This window comes from Ursus arctos, unplaced genomic scaffold (assembly GCF_023065955.2).
Source record: "Ursus arctos isolate Adak ecotype North America unplaced genomic scaffold, UrsArc2.0 scaffold_16, whole genome shotgun sequence".
NCBI classification, from domain to species: Eukaryota; Metazoa; Chordata; class Mammalia; order Carnivora; family Ursidae; genus Ursus; species Ursus arctos.
In genome coordinates this window covers 48,725,114-48,741,610 of record NW_026622830.1, presented here as the reverse complement: position 1 = coordinate 48,741,610, position 16,497 = coordinate 48,725,114, and positions in this window count along the sequence as shown.

Sequence of the window (16,497 nt, the reverse complement as noted above, 5' to 3'; positions counted from 1 at the left end):
ACTGCTCTTCCCTTGATCAGGTCTCAGGGTGGAAGGCCCTGGTCTTTGCCCTAGGGACTGTGCAGTCCCTAGGCTCTTTGGTCCAGGGGCATGCTGACCTCGCCTTGCATGGCCCCATGCTGGGATGCTCCGTTTCTGCCTGGCTCCTTCCTTGGAGTGAGGTAAAATCTTCCTCCTCCTCTGGGCCTCACGTGTGCCCTTCGGCAGGTCCCTGGACAGCGGCTTCCTCCAGCAGGAGCACTTTCCCCTGAGGGGGACTGAAGCTTGAGAGCCAATAAGGTGCTGGCTCCCCAAGTGACAGCCCATTCTCTTCTCTCCCCAGGCCTGTCAAACCCTGAGGAACTACTCGTCCTTACATGCCATCCTCTCGGCTCTGCAGAGTGTCTCCATTCACCGCCTCGAGAACACGTGGGGGAAGGTTTCCAGGTGAGTAGGCCTCTCTCCATGGAGGGACCAGGATGGACGAGGGAGCTCCCAGAGGCTTGTCCTCTTCACCGTCAGGCAGCTTGGACCTTCTGGGAGGCGGCAAACCCCGACCACAGGACCTGGGCTGGTGGGTGGGTCTCTCAGCCTCCCTGGTGAGGAGGCCACCATGCCTCCCACTTTAGAAATCAGTTTTGCCAAATGTCCCACACGTGGCTGAGCTGCATTAAATCTCTTCACGTGTTTCCTTGACAGCCACTAAGCTCTCTGCCCATTTGAACCCCAAATTGACCCAAACAGCGTTTCTCAATGAATATGGGAAGGGAGGCCCAGGACGAGCCACATGAGAGCTCCCTCCCATGTCCTACAAAGACCTTAGTGCTCAGAGGATCCCAGAAGAAACCCTCAACCAGGCAGGTTGACACTCTGGGGTTCTCAAAGAAAAGGCACTCGCACTCAACCCTGCCACATTATTCGTCCATTGATCCTGCCTCCCTTGCCTCTCTTCAGGAAGCCATTGAGGATCTTTCAAAAGCTGTGCAGCAAGGACACCGCACAGGGCAGGAACCTGCTCATCAAGGTAGCCTGGAAGGTGTAGGTCTGGAAAGAGAGGAGGGGTGGGAGGGAACAGGGTCCTGAGTGGATGTAGTCGGGAATGGTCTGAAGCATTCCTTGGGGAGGGGAAGCCTTTGTCATGAATGTGGCGACAGCCTAGGTGAGGATGCCGTTGGTGGCGAGGGGGCAAGCAGGTGGTGTCCAAGCAGACTCCCTAGCCTACACACCCTCTCACTCTCTGTCGACAGCTGGTCCAGGTGGGGGCCTCTACAAACCTGGAGAGCCCAGAGGACAGACCTGTGCTCAGTGATGGGGTTGGGCTGGGTTGAGGGCCACAACAATGATGAGAGTAATAGGACCCTGAGTCCTCAGGAGACCATGGGAGATAGGTGGAGTTGTCACGTTTCCCGATGAGAAAACAGGCTCGGGGAGGCCAGGCTGCAATGTCAAGTTCACACATGGAGTGAATGTTGGAATGAGATTGTTCTGGAATCACTCACGGCCTGCTTCTGGATAATGGGGCCTCAGGATCAGTATGAGTTAGGTCAGATGTCTAGGTTCTGACGTCCAAGATGGTGGGGGCAAGTGGCCTGAGGGTATGATGGTCTCAAGGAACTTGTCCTTGGTCCTGCAGGAACGACCGTCCAATAGATTTGCCACCCTGGTGATGGCCCTCCGGGGAGCCCAGAAGAGGATGCAGAAGAAGGTGAATGTGCCTGAGGCCCAGGGCCTCCAAAGTCAGAGGAGGAGGAGGGCTCCTCCCTGAGGGCTGGAAGCCTCCCAAAAAGGAAAGATCAGGAAGGGGGGGGCATCCTTCCCACTCCAGCTGCGGCTCCTGGGGCCACAGCTTCTACAATTCTTATTTCAAAAGAACCAGGAGGAGGGTCCAGAAAGGTCCATAGAGAATGGGTTTTGCGGGTGGAGAGGGACTGGCCTAGTGCTCCATTCCCTGGCATTTTTGAAAAGTAGGCCCTGAAGGTGATGAGGAGTCTGATGTTCTGGGGGGGAAGGGTAAGGGAACCCGTGGGGGGAGGCTGCTAAGGGTCCTAGGCTGCTCCACGTGAGCCCATGGGGTGGGCTAGGAGGCTGGAGCGTTTTCAGTGGAGGGTCCCTGTGGACACCAGCGAGCAGGGACTCATCCCAACCCTCCCCCTCATGACACAGGGTGTCGTGCCTTTCCTTGGCACTTTCCTCACCGAGCTGGTGATGTTAGATACCGCCATGGAGGACTATCTGGAGGTGGGTGAGCCTGAGGATTGTGGGGGAGGGACCAGAATCCGGAGGTTTGGGAGCAGAACGCCCCTGTACTGAGCCCTGAGCTCTCAGGACTCGGCAAACCTCCCCTCATGACAGCCTCACGGCTACCCTGTGAGCCTGGGGGCTGTTGCCCATCTCAGGGATGAGCGAGGTGAGGCTGCAGTTAGGCCACGGCTCCCGGTGCCGAAGACTGGTGAAGCAGCAGAGCTTCCTGAAGGCAAAGCTGCATGAGGTCTGTCTGAGTGGACCTCAGCCTCCCCCGGTGAGTTTGCCCGTGGGGGGAGAATGAAGTCAGGACCCTCCACGTCAGCAAGCACCTCAGTAGCCGCAACAGCCCCTTCCTGCCTGAGGCTTCGGCCTCCCCTACTGTCTTCCGAGAGGGTGGTGCTGCAGGGTCCCGACCTGTAGCCAGTCCATCTGCCCCATGTCCTCCTTTCTCTGGACCCCAGAGCCTGGCCTAGATCCCAGGCCCACTATCTGTGTATGCACGGCCCCCTCATGGGTCCTGGCCATGGTGCAGCATGAGAAGGGATGGGAATCAAGTGCTCCTAAGAACCAGGGGCCTCATTCTGATGGACTTTGTCTGCTTTCCAGGGGAATGAGATCAACCACCAGAAAAGAAATAAGGTGAGCATATGTGGCGCTTCCCGCAGGGAAGGGTAGGGAGTGGGCCTCAGAGATGTCCCTGGGAAGAACATTGCTTGGCTCCATGCCCTCCACCTCACATTTCCTGGGATCCCTTGAGAAGAAAGCAGTGCAAGTCCCATCCCGTTAGGAGATGGGGACAGAGCATGGCATCCAGGAGAACTTCCCGGAGGAGGGGCTACTGATATTCACCTCTGAGAACAGGTGGAGACCAGATGAATCTCTAGGCAGGAGGGTGGCCATGTGTGCCAGGACCTGGGATAGGTCCCCGGTCCCGCTCCTCAACCGTCACCAGGTCCTGCAGCTCCCCCCCCACCCCAGGCTCCCTATGCATCCTGTGCTTCTCTGTCTGCTCAGGAATACCAAGTCATGACGGACATCATGCTGCTCCAGGTGGCTGCCGAGAATTACACCCTAGAGCCCGAGGATCCTTTTTGGGCCTGGTTCCAGGCTATGGAGCCGCTCAGCGAGGCTGAGAGGTGAGGCCCATCAGGAGCTGGGTCGGTGAGGTTCGGGGTGGACTCTTTCTGCTGGCCACTCCTGGGATCCTCCTTCCCTGGGCAGCCTCAGGCCTTGTTGCCGGGGCGCCAGACTCCAGCTGTGGGCAAACACTGGCAGGGACTCTTGAATGGAAGCTCCTGGGCAACTCACAGGTGTCCCTCTGTCCTTAGCTACACCCTGTCCTGCCAGCTGGAGCCCCGGTCCTAGCTGGTCAGCAGCACTCAAGAAGGAGAAGAACTGGCCGCAGTCAACCTCAGGGCTGTGCAAGTGTCCAGTGGCCCTGCAGGGATTCCTCAGCAGCTGCATCCTTGCGCCCATTTTCTCCACACCCCTTCCCCCCATCTATTTCCTTATGTAGGGGGCACCATTTAGTTGTTTTAAATAGTACCGTGATAGATTTGCATGTTAGGAGATTAAAGCCCTTGTTTTGTTTTAGAGCCCATGTGTGTGGTTTGGGTCTTTTACTTCCTGCAGTAATGGAAAACTTGCACAGACTCTCGTATTTGTTCCTGACCTAGGAAATCTTCCAGAGTCATCAGCTACTGTATGTGGGAGGAAGGAGAAGTGGCAACCCTTCTCCCTAGCCACTGGAGGGCACCCCAAAATCCCCCTTACTCAGAGCACGGGTCCATTTCAGTCAATGAATTTGGGCAAACAGCAGAGACAGCCCCTCAGAACTCCTGAGATTTAGAGGTTGCAGGGACTTTCCCAGGAATAGCAACAACCACTGAAAGTGGGAGTCTTTAAGACTTGTACGCCCCAGAACTCCTTCCTGCCCCAGGACTGGGGTTGCCTTTCTCCACTCTAAGGCCAGGAAGACTGTGTCCTGCTTCTTCCATTGAGATGCTTTTTTAGTTTTGTGTTTGGTTTTGGAACTTGTCGTATTGTAGTTCAATCTCTGGAACTGCATCAGCACCTAGTGGGGAAAAACACGGAAGGAGATCAAATCCTGCATGTGAAGGGGACAAAGGCAGAGGAAGATAATTTGCAGATGGACTCAGGGCAGGCAGGACTTTCCAGCCTCAGTCTCCCCGTTGGCCGTTTACCAAGTTTGGAATCTTTCTGGGATTCTTGTCAATGATCTCTGGATTCCCTTTCCTGCTTGTTTTGTGTGTTGGGAGAAGATGGGAGGGGTACCTTAAAGGGCACACCTGAGCCTGGTTCCATGAGCATCTATGCTGACCTAGGAGCCAGGATTTCCAGTCTTCGTGCATCTCCTTATGCAGTTCTTCTGAAGCAGCAGTTCCCTCCAGGCCCCAGGCTCTGCGTCCGATCCATGGTAGCCACTGTTCCCTGGCTGGCATCTGCTGGATCAGGGATGGGTTCTCTCTTGCCAGGATAATGGGAATTTTTTTTTAAATTTTTTTATTATGTTTTGTTATTCCCCATACAGTACATCATTAGTTTTTGATGTAGTGTTCCATGATTCATTGTTTGCCTATAACACCCAGTGCTCCATGCAATACGTGCCCTCCTTAATACCCAGCACCGGCCTAGCCCAATCCCCCACCCCCTCCCCTCTGAAACCCTCAGTTTGTTTCCCAGAGTCCATAGGGGAAGACTTTTTTAAACAAACCCAATTTGATGAGTTTTGACACGTGTATATACCCATGATAATGAACATAGTCATCATTCTCAAAAAATTCCCTGATGCCCTTACAATCCTTCCCTCCCCCAACCATCCCGTCACCAGGTAATCACTGGTCTACTTTCTGTCTGTCTGTGTTTGTTGGTTTATTTTTATGCAAGGGTGCTCTTTATTTTTTTATTTAAATCCAATTAATTAACATATAATGTATTATTTGTTTCAGAGGTAGAGGCCAGTGATTCATCAGTCTCATATAATACACAGTGCTCATTACATCACGTGCCCTCCTTAATGCCCAGCACCCGGTTACCCCATCCCCCACCACCTCCCCTCCAGCAACCCTCAGTTTGTTTCCTATGATTAAGAGCCTCTTATGGCCTGTCTCCCTCTCTCTCATCTTGTTGTATTTTTCCTCTCTTCCCCCATGATCCTCTGTTTTGTTTCTTTAATTCCACGTATGCATGAGATCATATAATTGTCTTTCTCTGATTAATTTATTTTGCTTAGCGTAATCCCTCCAGTTCCATCTACATCATTGCAAATGGCAAGATTTTATTGTTTTGATGGCTGAGTAGTATGCCATTATTCATACCACGTATATATATTCCATTCCATATATACCACATCTTTATCCATTCATCTGTCATGGACATCTGGGCTCTTTCCATAGTTTGCTGGTGTGGACATTGCTGCTATAAACATTGGGATGCAGGTGCCCCTTCGGGTCACTATATTTGTATCTTTGGGATAAATACCTAGTAGTGCAATTGCTGGGTCATAGGGAAGTTCTGTTTAACTTTTTGAGGAACCTCCAAATTCTTCTCCAGAATTAGGTACCAGTTTCCATTCCCGCCAACAGGGCAAGAGGGTTCCCCTTTCTCCTCATCCTTGCCAACATCTGTCATTTCCTGACTTGTTAATGAGGTGGTATCTCATTATGATTTTGATTTGTATTTCCCAAGTGATATGGAACATTTTTTCATGTGTCTGTTGTCCATTTGTATGTTTTCTTTGGAGAATGTCTATCCGCGTCTTCTGCCCGTTTCTTGCTTGGATTATTTATTCTTTGGGTGTTGAATTTGATAAGTTCTTTATAGATTTTGGATATTAGCCCTTTATCTGATTAAGACATTTGCAAATCTCTTCTCCCACTCCGTCGGTTGTCTCTTGGTTTTGTCGACTGTTTCCTTTGCTGTGCAAAAGCTTTTCATCTTGATGAAGTCCCAATAGTTCATTTTTGCCCTTGTTTCCCTTGCTTTCTGTCACTTTAGGTTAATGTTGCATCCCCTGGAATTTTATATACACGGAAACAGGATGGACAGTATGTCCAGTATGGTTTGTTTTACTCACCCTAATACTTTTCAGATTCACCTTTGTTGTGTGCACCAATAGTTTGTTACTTTCCATTGTTGAGGAATATTCCATTATATGGATATACTAAAATTTGTTTATCCATTCACCGGTTGATGAAAATTTCAGTTTTGTCCAGTTTGCTTTTCTACATTAAGCTGCTATGAGCATTCATGTTCACATCTTTGTATGGACATACGCTTTCATTTCTCTGGGAATGGAATACCTAGATCGAATGGGAAACACATAACTTTTTAAAAAACTGCCAAATTATTTTCCCAAGTGGTTTTACACTTCTATCAGCAGACAGGGCACGGGATGGGGCCACTTTGCCATCACAAGCGGGAAACTGTGAGACTGGACCCTAGAGCTTCAGGTGGGGAAGCAGCCTCGAGAGATGGGCCTTAGCCAGCCTGACCCGAAGTTCGATGAGTGAGTGAGTCTAGTCCTTTTTTTTTTTTTTTAAGCTTTTATTTGTTTATTTGAGAGAGAAAGAGATAGAATGGGGAGAGGAAAGTGGAAGCTGGGAGAGAAAAAACAAAGCTGAGAAGATGGGAGAAGTGGGAAATCTCCAAGGGCAGTCTGCTCACCTTGCAGACACCGGAAAGCGGGCAGCCTTCTGTGCTGAGCACGACACAAAATCTGCAGAGAGAACACTGCTTTCGTGGGGATTTAATACTGATAATGACTTTTGTCCAGCCCACGATAGAAACAGGTCCAGGGGAGCCCCTGCAACTGCATTGTCTTTGCTAAACCAGGATGCACTGCCTGTTCACCCTGGAGAGAAGGTGAGGGAGCCTCCTCTGGACTCAGAACTGGTCCTCCCCTCCCCCGCCCTGCCTTGGGAGGCTGAGGAGCTCAGTAACTGAGAGCACAACTTTGGAACCACACGAGCTGGGTATGAATCCTTTCTCTGCCATTTACTTGCTGGGTAGACTTGAGCTGGGTAGTCATCACCTTCTGGCCTCAGTTTACCCATCTGGAAAATGCATTTAATAGCACTTATCTGATGAGTTGTGACAATGAAATGAGAGAACCAATGGTTTGGGGCAGAATTTCCCAGAAAATGTACATCTTTTCTTCTCTAGAGGCTGGTGCAGGTATGTGGGTGCTCTGGATGGAGGCTAACTTGAGCCCTAGCTGCAAGTTTTCCAGGCCAAACGGGCATTTCCGGTTAGGAAGATGGGAGTTTGTCCCCGTCCGGGACCTGCTGAGTGCTGTACAGGGAAAGGGTTTCCCCTCTGTGTGTTGGGGGGGGGGGGGCGGGTTGTGAGTAATGGGAAGTGGGTGTGTGGCCCAGACCTGAGAGCAGTATCCCTGGAGAGCCCCACGGGTGAGGTCCTGGGGTCACTGCTATAGGCGGCTTAGCCCCTAGGGCTGAGCCTCTGGACAGGGCCTGGAAGAGGTCCAGCTAGTGTGCCCTGTATCCCAGACACCTGGAACGCCATGGCGGGGCAAGGAGTGGGGAGATCTGTGTGAGCAGGTGAGCAGGAGTGGCTGGGGCACCCCTAGCTCCAGCTGAGGATGAAACCACACCTGGGGCAAATCGTTCACATGTCCCCTCAAAAGAGCTGCATCCACTGCAGGCACTACTGGGGGGCATGACCCTTCCCCCCACCCAGAGGAGTTAATAGTCCCACATTCCAACATCCCTACATTAAATTCCTGTGGGAAGTGAAATTTCAAACATATTGTAAAACGTCCATCAGCAGCCTAGTTCTGAAAGTCCAGAATGTTCCCTCCTGGGCAAGGAGCACATGGTGGTTGTGGCCCATCTTGCTTTTACGCTGGCCAGAGTTGAAGGAGGGAATCTGGCTTCTGGTCCCTCAAATTGTCCCTCCTTTGTTATGCTTCCCCTTTGAGCATCTTCCCTAGGGGTGCCCCCTGGCCCCTTCCCTTCTGCTCTTGCAGCCTCCCCCCTCCCCATTTCACTGATGAGGAAGTTTAGACTCAGAGAGGTAGAGCAGTCCCCTTAGGGCCACTGGGCTGTCACATGGGGGAGCTGGGGTTTGAACCAGATTGGTCGGACTCCTCTCTCTGTTCTTCTGCAGGGTGTCCCTCTTCCCTGACAGTCTCCTGGTTCTGACCACCTGAGGGCCAGCATCCCCGGAGGGCAGGTGGCACACCCATACCTCCCAGTGGCCCATCTTACTGGATCTTCGAGTGCCCCGGGCACCAGTTTCCTGGATCCCACTTTTTCTCATTCCAGTGTCTCTGTGTGGATCTGCAGGCTGGTCAGCGCCTTGATGTGGGCAATAATGTGGGCTTCGGTGTGTCCTTGGTGACACCAGCTTCTTACCGCCCACCCTCTTTACTGTGCACCCACCCCCAGTCTTAAAGTGTGCTTCTGTTTCCACTATGAGCAAGTCCCTCCTAGGGACAAGCCCTCATCAGACTAGGGAGGTGGGAGGGTGCTTTTCAAGGAGGAAATGCTCCCAGGATGCAGCTGCTTTGCCAATACACAGGAAGCCCTTCCTGAATGCTTCCCACAAAAGGTCAGCGCTCAGCCTGTGTGGCGCAGTGCAGGAAGGGGAGAAGCCGCATGGTCTTGTGTGTTTTGTTTTTTTATGTGGGGTCTGAGCATAGCAGAGGCTGCACAGGGAGAGGGAGGAGTGCATGCTTTGCAGTGGGACAGACTGCAGCTTTGAGCTCCAGCCCTGCCACCTGTTCCATCGCTTGCATTTTTCCTTTGTCACGGTTTTCACAACAATAGAATGAAGATGATGTTAACATGCCCGTGCTGCAGGGCTGCTATGAGGTTTGGAGACTGTGGACACAGCATCTGACCCACAGAGCTGAGGAAAATCAGCTTTTATTAACACTGCACTCTGGGCGGTCCTTTGAATGATCGCCCCTCCATGATCAAGATGAACAGTAACCTGTACAGGAATGCTATTGCTACCCCATGATACTTATGGAGGGTATATTGTGCCAAGCACTCTGCCGAGTGTTTGACAGGAACAGTTCATTTTCTCCCCACAACAACCTAAGGTTATGGAGCTTCTCTGTAACCTCTATTAACAGATGAGCAAGGACGTTATGCCACCTGCTTAGTGTCTGACCCTGGGGAACAGTTGAACTGGAGCCTGGGTCAGCTTCACTGTCCATGGACTCCTGAACCTGAGCTCTTGGGCACCACAAAGTATGCTCAGGGGATGAGGAGGGTCTCGGCTGCACAACCTGCTGCTCATCTCCTCCGTCTACCTTTCGTCCTCTTTGTATCTGTTTGCATCACTTTTTGTCTTGCCCTTTCCTGATTTTCTGCTTTTATTAGGCAGAGGAATAATCAAAGCCGGCCTCCAGAACATCAGTTTTGAATGCATCATGATAAGGTTGAGGTCATCAAATGTGTCAGTTATCCATGGCTGTGTCACCACGCTAACATCTAGGGCTTAAAACCACAAGTATTTGATTTGCTCGTGATTCTCTGGTTGGCTGGTTGGGGCTGAGTGCATCTCCACAGTTGTGCTGGTCTGCCTGGGTCTCTGGTGGCCGCAGCTGGCTGACTACTTGGCTAGGGCTGGGTGGTCAAGCACAGCCTCACCCACGTGTCTGGCAGGTGGCAGCTTGTCAGCCAGGGAGGATCTGCACTCTTCTACGCAGCCTCCTCACCAGACCTGCTTGGACTTGTTTAGAATCAGGTGACAAGAAAGCCAGACCATCTCCTGCAGCTTCGGCTCAAAAGTCACACCACATCCCCTGTGACACATTTTCCTGGTCAAAGCAAGTTACAAGAGCCATCCGCATTCAAGGGGTGAATGACTGGATTCAATCTCCTGTGGGGAGCAGCGTCAACAAGTTGGTGGCCATTTTTAGTCTACCAAAGCGCCCCCACCGCCCTGCAAAGATCCCCTCACTATAATCCCCTTTGTCCCTCCACTCCCTTCCCTGACTCCCACTCCCTTCTTACACTTTAAATAACAGTTTCTTACTTCCCATCACCCAAAGCTGTACTCAGTTACTCCACAATATCTCATTATGTGCCAGGGACCCAGAAGTGAACAAAGTCCCTGCTTGAATGAATCTAACGTTCTGGGAGAGGGACACACAACCAAGAAATAAACAAGCACACAGTGTAGGGCTGTGGAGGACAACAGCTGCTTTGCAGAACAACAGAGCAGAGTCAGGGGGTGGGGGGTGGGGGTTCCTATTAGACACAGAGTGGTCAGTTGGCATCTGATGAGGTGACACATAAGCCTCAAAGACATGAGGGAGTGACACGCTCCAGAGGAAGGAGAGTTCCAGGTGGAGCAAACTCTGGGGACCAAGGCCCTGGGGCTCACATTCAGAGACACACTTCCTTGCAAACTTGGATGGAGTCAAAAAAATTCTACAAATAACCGTAACACATTTCATTAAAGAACAACAAAAACATATATAGTAAAACTCTTGCTAAGCAAAATTGTTTTATTTTACCTGCTTCTGTTACAACTAGAGTCAAATGATACCTTCTGAGGACAGAACGTTGGGTTACCTTCTTGGGCTTCAGGAGTTCACCTTTGAAAAGGAGTGTGGCCCTAACCTGCCTCCTGGCTTGTGGTGAGGATCAAAGTGACACCATAAAGATGAAAGTTGCCCTGCCTCTGGTTTCATTTCCTACCGCAAGGTTGTCTTTTTTTTTTTTAAAGAACACAAATCAGATATTCCTTCCTGCTTGAAACCCTCCCCAGGCTCCCTGCGGCCTAAAGAACAAAGGCCAGGCTCCTAAGGATGCCTGAAGAAGCCCCTGGACGAGTGCATTTTTGCCCCTTCCACTCGGCGTCCTGGGTCTGCTCAGCTGCCCTAGGCCTGGTGACTCCCAGATCCCCGGGGTCCTCCTCTTCTGTCTCCAGCCCTGAGACCAGCACGCAGGCCCCACATCTGTCTACCTCCAGCCACCTCCCACAGCCTCTTTCAGGCCCTCTTCCAGGGTTCAATCTAAGTACAGCCCAGCATTAGCTGTGATGCCACGGAACACACCCCTGAGCCTCACTCTCGTGTGTGCAGAGGGGCCCGGGACACCTAACTCCTCGGGGTGGGCAGGAAGCCTGGCGAAGACACGCGCGAGGACTCGGGCCAGGCCCCGGCCCACTGCGGGGCTCGACTGCGCGGGTTCCGGCCCTGGGGCTGGGCTGCAGGGCGGCGGGCTAGGGAGGCCCTGCAAAGGGGCCGCGTCCGGGCTGTGGGGGGCAGGGCAGCGGGTGGGAGGGCTTCCCCGAGGTCGGTCCAGCCCCGCCGGCCCAGAGTGCCGCCAGTGGGACCTCCGGGACCTCAGCTCGGCGGGCCGCGCTTCCCGGCCTCCGCCGAGGCTTCCCCAGACCCGGCCACCACATGCGCGCTCAGTCCCTTGCCGTCCTGAATTCCCGGCGCGACTGTCCGGCGCGGTCTCGGGAGCGGAGCCCCGTGGCGTGCAGGGCATGCGCGGGCCGCGGGGCGCATGCCCGGTCCTCCCAGCGGGGGGGCAAAGATCGGTGCGGGGACTCGGCCCGGCGCGCGCCTTGGCGGTGAAGCCCGGCTCAGCCGGTCGCCATGCACGCGCGGCCCGCGCCGACGGACGCAGCACGGCCCCGAGGGTGCAAGCCCGCTGCCACCGCTGCCGCCGCCGGGCCGGGACGGCTGTGCGCCCGCGGCGTGAGGCGTGGGAGGGAGCACCGCCCGTCGGTTCGCGGCGCCGCCTCGCAGTGGTCTGCCCTCGCCTCCCGGCGCCCCGCGCGGTCCGAGTGAGTGCGGGGCTGGGGAGGGGGCCGGGACGCGGGCGGGCGGGCCGGCTCCTGGAGCTGGGGGTTGGCGGGGCCTAGCGGGGCCAACGAGCCGGTCCGCAGGGCGGATGTGGCGGAGACGGGCCCCTCCCGCGCGGGGCTCGGGAGGCCGAGGATGTGGGGAGGCCGGAGAAGTGGGGAGGACGAGGGAGGGGCCCGGGGAGGACGGCGCTGTGGGGAGGACCGGGGCGCGGGCCGGTCGGGAGATGTGGGGCGGACTGGCGGTCTCCGGGAGGACGGGGATGTGGGGAGGCCGGCGTGGGGACACGAGAGGCCAGGGAAGGGGGACGAGGGGGCGGGTTCTGGGAGAACGGGGATGGGTGGAGGACGGACTTGTGGGGAGGTCGGCGGGCTCCGGCAGGCCAGGGGACGAGGGGAGGCTGAGGGCTCGGGTAAACGGGGAGGTTTGGGGGACATGAGAAGGCCTGGGGGGCTTCGTGAAAGATGGGGAGGTTGGTGGATTCGGGGGTCTCGGAGAGACGGAGGGGCTGGAGGCCGGAGCGTACAGGGAGGTTGGGAGCTTGGGGAGGCCAGCTGGCTTTCTTGGGAGCCAGCGGATTGCCTCAAAAACAAAAGCGGGGAGAGAGGAAGGAGGAGGAGGAGGGAAATCCATAGACGGGGCGTCTTCCAGTAGGATGGTCCACAGCATTACTGAACAACAGAAGCTTAACCAGAGAAACACAAGATCTGGACCGGGACACTGGCTGCTGGGGTCTGCCAAGCCCTTCCCCTGTGCTGGCGGGTGCGGGGTGGTCCCCACACAGAGCCCGGCCCAGGAGGACATGCCCACTTTAGAGCCAAGGAGGCTGAGGCTCAGTAAGGGCTGGCACCTCACTCAAGGCCACAAAACTAGAAAGCAGCCACGGCCAGGCCGGTTAGCAGGCTCCATCAGTGCCGACACCCACACTCTCCTCGCTGGAGCCCCGGGAATTTAAGGGGACTGGCACGTGACACGGGGTCCCGGCGCCCAGAACCCCCCAGCCTCGAAAACACCCGGAGGACTGCAGCAGGATGGTGCAGACGCGCAACAGCACCCCGCGTGCGTGGAGCCCAGAGCACGAGCCCCAGGGACAGGAGTGCCCACCCTCTCCCTGTGGCCAGGGCACGTGGCCCTCCCTGCAGGGCCCTTTGGAAGCCCCTCTCCGCCAGTCCCCACAGGGGTCACAAGGATCTAACATTCTACAGCAAATGGCCAAGGCCTAACCTTGCTGACTTCTTCAAAGTAGTCGAGGTGGCAGCCCATGAGGAAGGACGTCGGTGCCATGATGAAGTCTAGCATCTGGCGCGACAAGACGGGCACGAACGTGTGCTGCCACTGCAGGGGGTACAGGTAGGCCAGGAAGCACTCAGCGACCAGCGGTAGCAGCGCCCAGCTGGAGGAGAAGAACACCATCCGCTGCTCCATGAGGAGGCACGTTAGGATCTGGGGGAGATCAACGACACCGTGTACACACCTCTGACCACGCGCCATGCACTGAACATGCGTGTGAATGCGCCACCAAAACCACGTGGAGCCTAGGTCTCACCCAGTTTCCCTGCTGTTTGCCAAAACGAAAGCCCCTTTAACCCCCAAAAGCACTGCTTGTAAATGGTGTGCACAGTCCTGAATGTCTGCTTGAAGCCAAAAAGCAACTATTCCCAGTGTGTTGTGGAACATTCGGAACATTCTGGAATGTTCTGGAACACACGTGCCCTGGAATCACCCTCCAGACGATGACAGCTTAGATGCCCCACCAAGCCAACCAGCACGGACGCCCCAGGTCCGGAGGGACGCTTACCTGCCGCACTTTCTCGGGCCTGAAGCACAGCAAGGGCAGGTGAAGGTCCAAGTCGATGACCGGGCTCTCAGGGTCCACGCGGGAGGGAAACACGATCTGTAGTGGCTTCATGTTAAATATCTGTGACGACCAAGTTCCGTAATTAGTTCAGAGAGCCGCTCCCAGCAGAGGCCGAAATGCACTGAGACTCTCCGTTCTGGCACCGAGGGTGTCTGACCTAGGATACGTGTTTGAAGACTCACGCTATCCCCGTATATGTCACAGAACCAAACAGTCCAGAGACACACAGAATTGCTGAGCAAGGCTCAGACGTGAATCAAGTACTGAATGTCTTTTTCGGCCAAACTTCCCTAAACTCTTTACTTCATTAGCAGACTGCCCATCGGCAAAGATAAACTGACACCTGGACATCTGTCCCGATCAGCACAGGTTCTAAGTCAAACACGATCGGGTTACTCTCAGAACACTTACTGCATATTACAAATTCTCTTAGTATTTTCAACGTAATTGTCAAAGCTCTTTAAAGACGTGCACTTTAAGAAATCGCTGAGAAAGACTTTATTTTTCTCAATGATGGTATCTCAAAATTACACTTTGATTCAAATTCAGTATCTGCAGAATGCCCCTTCTGTGTAAAAGGACGCGGTAGATGGAGGGGGACGGTAGGGGCCCCTCCACCGAGAAGCCTTCCAGCTCATTGGCAAGTTCGTTCCTGACCGTGGGTGTCAGCCTTTTGGGGGGCACCCAGGAGCGTCCCTGGAGCCCTGGGGACCAGCAGAACGGAGTGACCCAAGTGTGAGGAGCACCGGGCCACAAGCACAGAGAAGATTCGAATCTGAGCACAGAGAAGCTCCCGCCAGGAAAAGTGTGGAAGGAGGACACACGGAGAGATGCGGAGCACTGGCTGGAGAACAAATGTTCGCCTTCCACACGTGCTCACACCTGCATCACCACGGCTCTGCGTGAACGCTTGTGCAAAGAACCTGAGGGCAGGAGAAGCCTTCTTTCTGCAAGGGCTCCCCGACGGCACCGTCTTGTCACCCACTGGCCCACAGAAGCAAGACACATCAGAATCAAGGCGGACGCGCTGTGTGGACAGTAACATCCTTTTTATTTAAAACAAAACACGGTAGAGCAGAGTTACATGCTCCCAGCGGTGATGAACTATGAATCATTGTAAAGTTTATATGAAAAATTCCCCTCAATATTTCAAAAAATAAACATATCGACCAGCTTCCCAACTACAGGTAGAAACTAATACAAACACCAGTCATTCTACCAGGGACGCTGTTGGGCCCCCGGGATGCCAGCGACCTCACGTGCGTGAGACCCACACCCTCTGAGCTGGGCTCTGCTGTCCACCCCACCTCTCAGGTGAAGAGACTGAGGAGGGAGAGAGATTTCGGGGAAACACTTTCCAAAGTTCAGCTTTGACTGTAGCCCCACGCAGACAATAGGATCCACGCACAAAGCAACACAGGAAGTGAGTCCGGTAGAGTGAGACGGAAAAGGCGCATTTCACGTGCACACCCAGCGACTTGGCCGTGCTCTGAAAGCACGTAAAATCAGACCCGCTGGTGGGCAGAGAAGCGGCAGAGCGGGCCCAGGGACGCGGGGTGTCTGCTGCTCTCGGGCCGGTGGTCCAGGCGCCGTCCGCGAAAGGGCACCGAGCCAGGCCTGGTGGAGGCTGGGCGCCACCGCCCCTGACGCAGACAGGAGATGCCCCACCCGGCGCCCACACGCTTGATTCACAGGAACCACAGCTCCTGACCACTAGCTACACAGCATCTCCATCAATGTTTGCTTGTAGTGGGTTCTGGAATTCCATGCTGAATCGGCTCCGGGGTTAGAGAAGAACCTTGGCCTTGGGTTTTTCCAAAACAAGGAACAGCCACAGTGGTTCAACACTCCCAAAGATGGGTCAGGGCCACGTATCAATGAGGACCCCAGAGCTGGTGAGGCCGCACGAGGGGGATCACAGCGGCTAGTCTGAGCCAGACTCGGCTCATTCGGACAAATGCGCAAGAACCAAGACGCAGGCCCTGCTCTGTGAACAGGACAGGCTAACGCCGAAACACGACCCATCCGTTCATTCATTCACTCGACAGCTGTGGGAGCAGCAGGCATGGTAACAGCGTCGCAAACGCAGCTTGGAGGCCGATGGAGAAGATGGACATTGAACAAAACACACACGTGTGCGGGCCCTAACTGCAGACCATGCTGGGCTCTGCAGGAAGGGAGCAGGGCACAGAGAGACGGGTGGGAGGTCACACAGAGGCCATCCCGAAGAACCTGACTTCCAGGAACAGCATATGCAAGGGCCTGGGGGCAGCACCTGCGAGGGACTGAGGGAAATCCAGTGTGGCTGGACAACAGTCAGCAAGGGAGTGAGGACATGAGACAGAGCAGGACACTGATACAGGGGCTAGGGATGCAGGACTGCGGCAGCTACGCAGCGAGAAGCCATTGTGGGCTTTTACGCACAAGAGGAGAGTCCAATGAATAGATGTTAACAGTCCCTGCAGCCACTATGCAAAGGATGAACTGAATGAAGGGTCAAGAATGGACGTGGCCAGACCAATGGCTCCCCAAGTCACGCAGGTGGGACCCAGTGGCCCTGCGTGGGGTGGTGGCCGTGGCCAACTAGAGGCAAACGCCGGGA